The sequence below is a fragment of the Abramis brama genome (genome assembly GCF_963993115.1).
Source record: "Abramis brama genome assembly, chromosome: 4".
In the NCBI taxonomy this organism is placed as follows: Eukaryota; Metazoa; Chordata; class Actinopteri; order Cypriniformes; family Leuciscidae; genus Abramis; species Abramis brama.
Window position 1 is genome coordinate 29,062,468 of NC_139966.1, and position 7,337 is coordinate 29,069,804.

The following is a 7,337-nucleotide window of genomic DNA, read 5'->3' on the forward strand; positions in this document are numbered from 1 at the left end:
TTAAGATACAATTAATACAAAACGGAATTCACTTTAAATACAGGTTTTCTACAAAAACAAACTTAATAAAGTGGTCAAAATCATGTCTCCACACAAAATTTTTATTTAATTTAATTTAAACATAAATATTAAACTAAATCGTTTTCTTCAGTTCTCAACAGTTCTCTTCTCTCAAGCACGCAGCTGAGGCAGTGTCGCTGTCAAATATATCCATGGGAAAAGTAACGTTGCGCCGAATTGAAAAAGGAACTACGTTTCGTTACCAAATTTTTAGTAGTAACGCGTTACACTACTTTTTACCCGAAAAAGTAGTTACGTTACTGTAACGCGTTACTTTGTAACGCGTTACACACAACACTGCTGACACCACATGAATTCAGTCTAATTTAACTAGTGATCACATGCGGTGATGACACTTCTTACAGCAGTTTCTGAGCAAATATTTCAAATCAACAGCTCAGGCATTTTCACACGTAACTTTAAAATATTCTAGGTGACCCCCCCAGTGTGAGTTTTTTAAGGCCACAATAGCGCTGTATGACAGATGTATCACTTTTATTTTGTTTTTCTTTAATTATTCAAAATATTCACAAACTTGTTACATTCACAAACTACCTGATATTCCAATTCTCAAATATGTGGATGTTAATGTGTTTTTAAAAAGGTGAAAGCCAGGTGTTAAAAACCTTTCATAATAGCTGATTTATACTGCACAAATGGCACCGCCATGTTAGTATTGTCACGGTTGGTAGATCCGCTGTCTCATTCTAGTCTGTGTGTTTACGTGTGTGTGTGTGGGTGTGTCTCAGTTCATTCATTGTTTCATGTGGGCGTTGTCACTGATCTCCCTATCATCCTGATCAGCGACAGCTGTTTGTAATTATCACAGCCTATTTAATGCCCTGTCTTTCGTCTCATGTTTGTCAGATCGTTGTTTGATGATTCCCCGTCTGCGTGCCTGCTCCTGTTTGTTCCTCGTGTTTTGACTGCACTGCACTGCACTGCACTGGACTGCACTGCACTGCACTGCACTGGACTGGACTGGGCTGGGCTGGATCATCGCATCAAGAAGAATACGTTATCTGTCTTTAACCTTGAGTGTTTATTACGCAATAAACATTGTGCACTCGCACTTGTTTCCTCTCAGTTTGTCGTTACAAGTATGCAGCGCAATTCAGAGAACCGGATCTGTTGGACTTACAAAACGCAAATTCATCCACTTCTCCCGAAGAACATGAAAGTAAGTGGCCGGTGAAGTGGGAGAAGAACAGAGTAAAAAAAGATTACACAATGTGAATCTGATATGAATAAATCACCTCGTCAATTTATAATTGAAAGGATAGTTATTGCCGCTTCCATAGAGATCAGTGTGTATTTTACAACCTATAAATGTATCATTAGTACTTTTGTGTATTTAAATGCCTGAAACCTAAAATAAATATTATGTGTTTTAAAACGCATAATAGTTGTGAGCGTGAGTTCACACTGAGCGTAACACTGAGCGTGTTTGTCTCTGGCTAAGCGCTAGTTAAAGCGCGAAAGCACATTTGAATCTGGCAGTTATGTGACTTCACTGTACATTCCTAAAATCCCATCCGCTCAAGCGATTAATAATAGTACAATTCTTTGTACATAAAGCCAAATTTATTAAGACCCAATCTCTTTTCAGAAATTTAAGTGAATTGGAAGTAAATTATTTGCTGTAAAATTACTTTAATGTGTGATTTAAAAAAAAAAAAAATAGCAGAGCTTTCTGTGAAGTTCAGCAGGTGTAAATTTGTGTCTGAGCGATTTGAATCTCTCTACATATGCTGCAACTCAAATGACATTAAAGACTTGGCTTATTACTTTTATTAAAAAATCTCTCACTAAAATACTCACTTTTAATTAGACTGTTTATCAATACGTATTTGGTACTGAATGAATCACATTTGTACTTGCCATTTATTTATCTTTAACTGATTCTTGGAAGATCATATTTTTATATATTTTATACCAATTGTCCGGTATTTTTAGATTCAATGTAATATTAGAAACACATGACTTTTATATATGTATCTATACTGATGTATGAACTTTGCTATGAACTCTAACACTCATTTTAGCCAGTTGGTTTGGTATTTGAATTTTTATACGATGTCTAATATGAATATTATAAATACATACTTATGTAATTTTAGCGTGTGGACAGGACTCTTATTTTGGCTTGGTGATATGACGCAATAAGGCTGCGCCACGCTCCTGCATCTGTTGTGATTATGCTGAAGAAAGGTTTGTACTTTTAACCATTTAAAGTTTAAATCGATACAAACCGTTCAATGTTACTACTTTACTGTTTTACCTGTATGTAACATTCGAATGGTTTATCAAACATTAGTGAATGTATTTCTTGTGAGTAAAGCGCTTCAACATACGAGTAACAGACACGAGTCTCATTTCGCTCCAGTTCATCATTAACACGAATTCGGATAGAGAAACGGAGCTTTTTTAGTCAATTGAACCAAATGCTTAAATGATTCAGTGATTCGAATCAACGCACGCTGACGAGACATGCTGGTCAAAACAGTGTAAAAGCATGTATAAGGACAATTTTAACAAACGAACTGCAAATGTGTTTATGAAAGTGTAATATATTAAATGTAATTTACAAATCATTAAATAGCAAGTATTATTCATAACTAAATATGAATTGTCTGAATAACTTGTTTTATTCATTTGTACTAGCGCTAGTTTTGTGGTTTTTATTTTTTATCAGAGGCCTCTTTCAGAAAGAAGGTTTAAGTGGAAACTCTGAGTATGTTAACCATGAAATGAAGGAAACTCTGGGAGGTATGTCAAACCCGAGAAAGCAGAGTAAGTCAAGCCCGTTTCTGAAAGAGAGGTAACTTATACTCAGAGTCAGTTACCATGGTAATTTACTCTGTGAACCTAACCTGGGGTGCATTTCCCGAAAGCATCGTTGGCCAACTATGGTCGCAAGTTCATCGCAATGTCCATTGAACTCTATTGGTAACGAGGGAACTTGCGACCATAGTTGGCTAACGATGCTTTCGGGAAACGCACCCCTGGTCAGAAGCAGGTTTTCTTCGGTAAACCCAGAGTTTCTTTCGGTCTCCTCCCCCTTTTTAAAGCTTAAGCGGAGTTTAAATACGTTTTTTTTTAAAAAATAAGTCTGTAACTAAATGAAGTGGATTGTACTTAAAACAAGTAAAATTATCTGCCAGCGGGGTAAGAAAAATATTCTTAATGCAAACAGAAACAAGATTATTTTTCTTACCCCATTAGCAGATAATTTGCAAAATAATAAAAAATAATAATGCAGGAAACAAGATTAAATACCTTGTGTCATTTTTCTTATATAGAAAATTCATCTTGATTTAAGAATCTTTAGATATTTTGACTGGAAACAACAAAACGACAAAAATACTAAGTAAGAAAAGTATTTTATAATTCATTCATTGCTCATATTTTCATTGTCAAAGTGACAAATGGCATGACTTTTATACAGGATCCTGTAGATGAGGAGGCTGCATTAATTCAGTTACATTTGGTACAATGGTAGTTTTCTATATACACTAACATCGGGGATGCAGAGCACATTATTAAGGCCACTGTATTCAGAGCGTTAAGGAAAGTGTGCCTCGCTCTCATGCTCTTTCTGAGAGTTTTTGTGTTGTTTCCTGAGCACAAACCTGTGAGAGCCGTCAAAGAGGAGTTTCACAGGATTGCAGGTCAGTGTAGAAATCGGTTTAAATGTGGCGAATCTGATAAATGACGTTCATTTGATAACATCTTGCTGCAGCCTCGGGAAATAACGTAATATTTTGAAATTCCTTTAGGATTTCCAATGTGGTTGGATGCATTAATGACACGCATATTCACATTATCGTATCTTTACCTGATTGAATTGTTTTTATACTTAATTTTTAGTTGCTGCCAAGTGCTCTTTTTTTTTTCTTTTTTTTTTTTGCCCGTGGAATACCATTAAAATAAATATTAGATCAATAACTTGCCTTTCAGCCAGTTTTTTGCCTCTGATATTATAACAAGAATTAAACTTGCATATAGACTCGGAAGTATGCAGACGTCTTCTTGTCGGGTGCTGCTGCAGTGGTGAATCGTAATTTCGGCGTTCCATTGATCATGGCTTTCCAAGTAGTGTTGCATGTGCTTTATTAAAGAGTTATTTGAACTAACTCAATTCAGCTGTTCTGAAACCAAAAACTTCCCATCAGTTTCCTATCTCAGGGTAAAGGCGGGCATACACTGTGCGATTTCAGCAAGGTACCTACTCACACTGAGCGAGTAGATCGCATGCGATGTAAAGCCAAAGCTCAGGATTTATGTGCTCACACTATACAGTCAGAACGTCGAGCTGCGACTTCACTGCTCACACTATACGTGTGAAATATGCGCGAATCAGCGCAATAAACCCTGTGCCTCGCGCCTATAGACGATATCATGTATCCAGAGATATTGTCAAAACGAGCATTAGCTATCAATATCAAGATGATTTAGCATTCCCAATTTATGTATTAAATTATTATTAGTATTATTGTAATATTATTATTATTAGGGAAGGCCTAGGCTACTTTTATTATTAAATTGATAGGCTATTATTAATTAAATTGCCACGCATTAATTTCATAGCGCATCACGGCATACCCAAGCTGTGAGGATAATAAAATATTACATAGAAGCTTACTCCTCCTCATTGAAAATTGTCTGCATGCCATGCAGGCTAGAATTGCGAAACATTATTGGATAATTCTTATAATTGACATTTCTCTGGGCCAATCGGAATATTAGCACTTGCGTCAGAATCTTGAAGCACACAGCGTCAACCGAGCTCGCCATTGGATGAGACGCCTGGCTACCGTGCGAGTCTAATGGAAACTCACGCATGAATTTTCCTGCATTGAACTTGTTTTAGCGCCCGCCAAAGTGAATTTTTGTCCCGCCAAAGTCTTATTTGATCGGTGAGTAATGTAGATGAACTTCTGCGCTTGTGACAGGGCGCGAGAGAGAGAGAGAGAGAGAGAGAGAGAGAGAGAGAGAGAGAGAGACACAGACACAGAGAGAGAGAGAGACACAGACACAGAGAGAGAGAGAGACACAGACACAGAGAGAGAGAGAGACACAGACACAGAGAGAGAGAGAGACACAGACACAGAGAGAGAGAGAGACACAGACACAGAGAGAGAGAGAGACACAGACACAGAGAGAGAGAGAGACACAGACACAGAGAGAGAGAGAGACACAGACACAGAGAGAGAGAGAGACACAGACACAGAGAGAGAGAGAGACACAGACACAGAGAGAGAGAGAGACACAGACACAGAGAGAGAGAGACACAGACACAGAGAGAGAGAGAGAGACACAGACACAGAGACACAGACAGAGACACAGACAGAGAGAGAGAGAGAGACACAGACACAGAGACACAGACAGAGACACAGACAGAGAGAGAGAGAGAGACACAGACACAGAGACACAGACAGAGACACAGACAGAGAGAGAGAGAGAGACACAGACACACAGACAGAGACACAGACAGAGAGAGAGAGAGAGACACAGACACACAGACAGAGACACAGACAGAGAGAGAGAGAGAGACACAGAGACACAGACAGAGACACAGACAGAGAGAGAGAGAGAGACACAGACAGAGACACAGACAGAGAGAGAGAGAGAGACACAGAGACACAGACAGAGACACAGACAGAGAGAGAGAGAGAGACACAGAGACACAGACAGAGACACAGACAGAGAGAGAGAGAGAGACACAGAGACACAGACAGAGACACAGACAGAGAGAGAGAGAGAGACACAGACACACAGACAGAGACACAGACAGAGAGAGAGAGAGAGACACAGACACACAGACAGAGACACAGACAGAGAGAGAGAGAGAGACACAGAGACACAGACAGAGACACAGACAGAGAGAGAGAGAGAGACACAGAGACACAGACAGAGACACAGACAGAGAGAGAGAGAGAGACACAGAGACACAGACAGAGACACAGACAGAGAGAGAGAGAGAGACACAGAGACACAGACAGAGACACAGACAGAGAGAGAGAGAGAGACACAGAGACACAGACAGAGACACAGACAGAGAGAGAGAGAGAGACACAGAGACACAGACAGAGACACAGACAGAGAGAGAGACACAGAGACACAGACAGAGACACAGACAGAGAGAGAGACACAGAGACACAGACAGAGACAGAGACACAGAGACACAGACAGAGACAGAGAGAGAGACACAGAGACACAGACAGAGAGAGAGAGAGAGACACAGAGACACAGACAGAGAGAGAGAGAGACACAGAGACACAGACAGAGAGACACAGAGACACAGAGACACAGACAGAGAGACACAGAGACACAGAGACACAGACAGAGAGACACAGAGACACAGAGACACAGACAGAGAGACACAGAGACACAGACAGAGAGACACAGAGACACAGAGACACAGACAGAGAGACACAGAGACACAGAGACACAGACAGAGAGACACAGAGACACAGACAGAGAGACAGAGAGAGAGAGAGAGACACAGACACAGAGACACAGACAGAGACACAGACAGAGAGAGAGAGAGAGACACAGACACAGAGACACAGACAGAGACACAGACAGAGAGAGAGAGAGAGACACAGACACAGAGACACAGACAGAGACACAGACAGAGAGAGAGAGAGAGACACAGAGACACAGACAGAGACACAGACAGAGAGAGAGAGAGAGACACAGAGACACAGACAGAGACACAGACAGAGAGAGAGAGAGAGACACAGAGACACAGACAGAGACACAGACAGAGAGAGAGAGAGAGACACAGAGACACAGACAGAGACACAGACAGAGAGAGAGACACAGAGACACAGACAGAGACACAGACAGAGAGAGAGACACAGAGACACAGACAGAGACAGAGAGAGAGACACAGAGACACAGACAGAGAGAGAGAGAGAGACACAGAGACACAGACAGAGAGAGAGAGAGACACAGAGACACAGACAGAGAGACACAGAGACACAGAGACACAGACAGAGAGACACAGAGACACAGAGACACAGACAGAGAGACACAGAGACACAGAGACACAGACAGAGAGACACAGAGACACAGAGACACAGACAGAGAGACACAGAGACACAGAGACACAGACAGAGAGACACAGAGACACAGACAGAGAGACACAGAGACACAGAGACACAGACAGAGAGACACAGAGACACAGACAGAGAGACACAGAGACACAGACAGAGAGACACAGAGACACAGACAGAGAGACACAGAGACACAGAGACACAGACAGAGAG

General features: G+C 40.7%; 1 protein-coding gene across 1 annotated transcript in view; it reads left to right on the plus strand.

Annotated features, from left to right (window-relative positions):
* The first annotated feature begins 2,203 nt into the window (after positions 1-2,203).
* Positions 2,204-7,337, plus strand: part of LOC311081508 (uncharacterized protein) — a 13,421-nt gene continuing 8,287 nt past the window's right edge. Inside the window, exon 1 of the mRNA XM_084112058.1 lies at positions 2,204-2,271. The gene's annotated coding sequence lies outside the window, so the exon portion shown is untranslated. The remainder of the gene's footprint in view (positions 2,272-7,337) is intronic.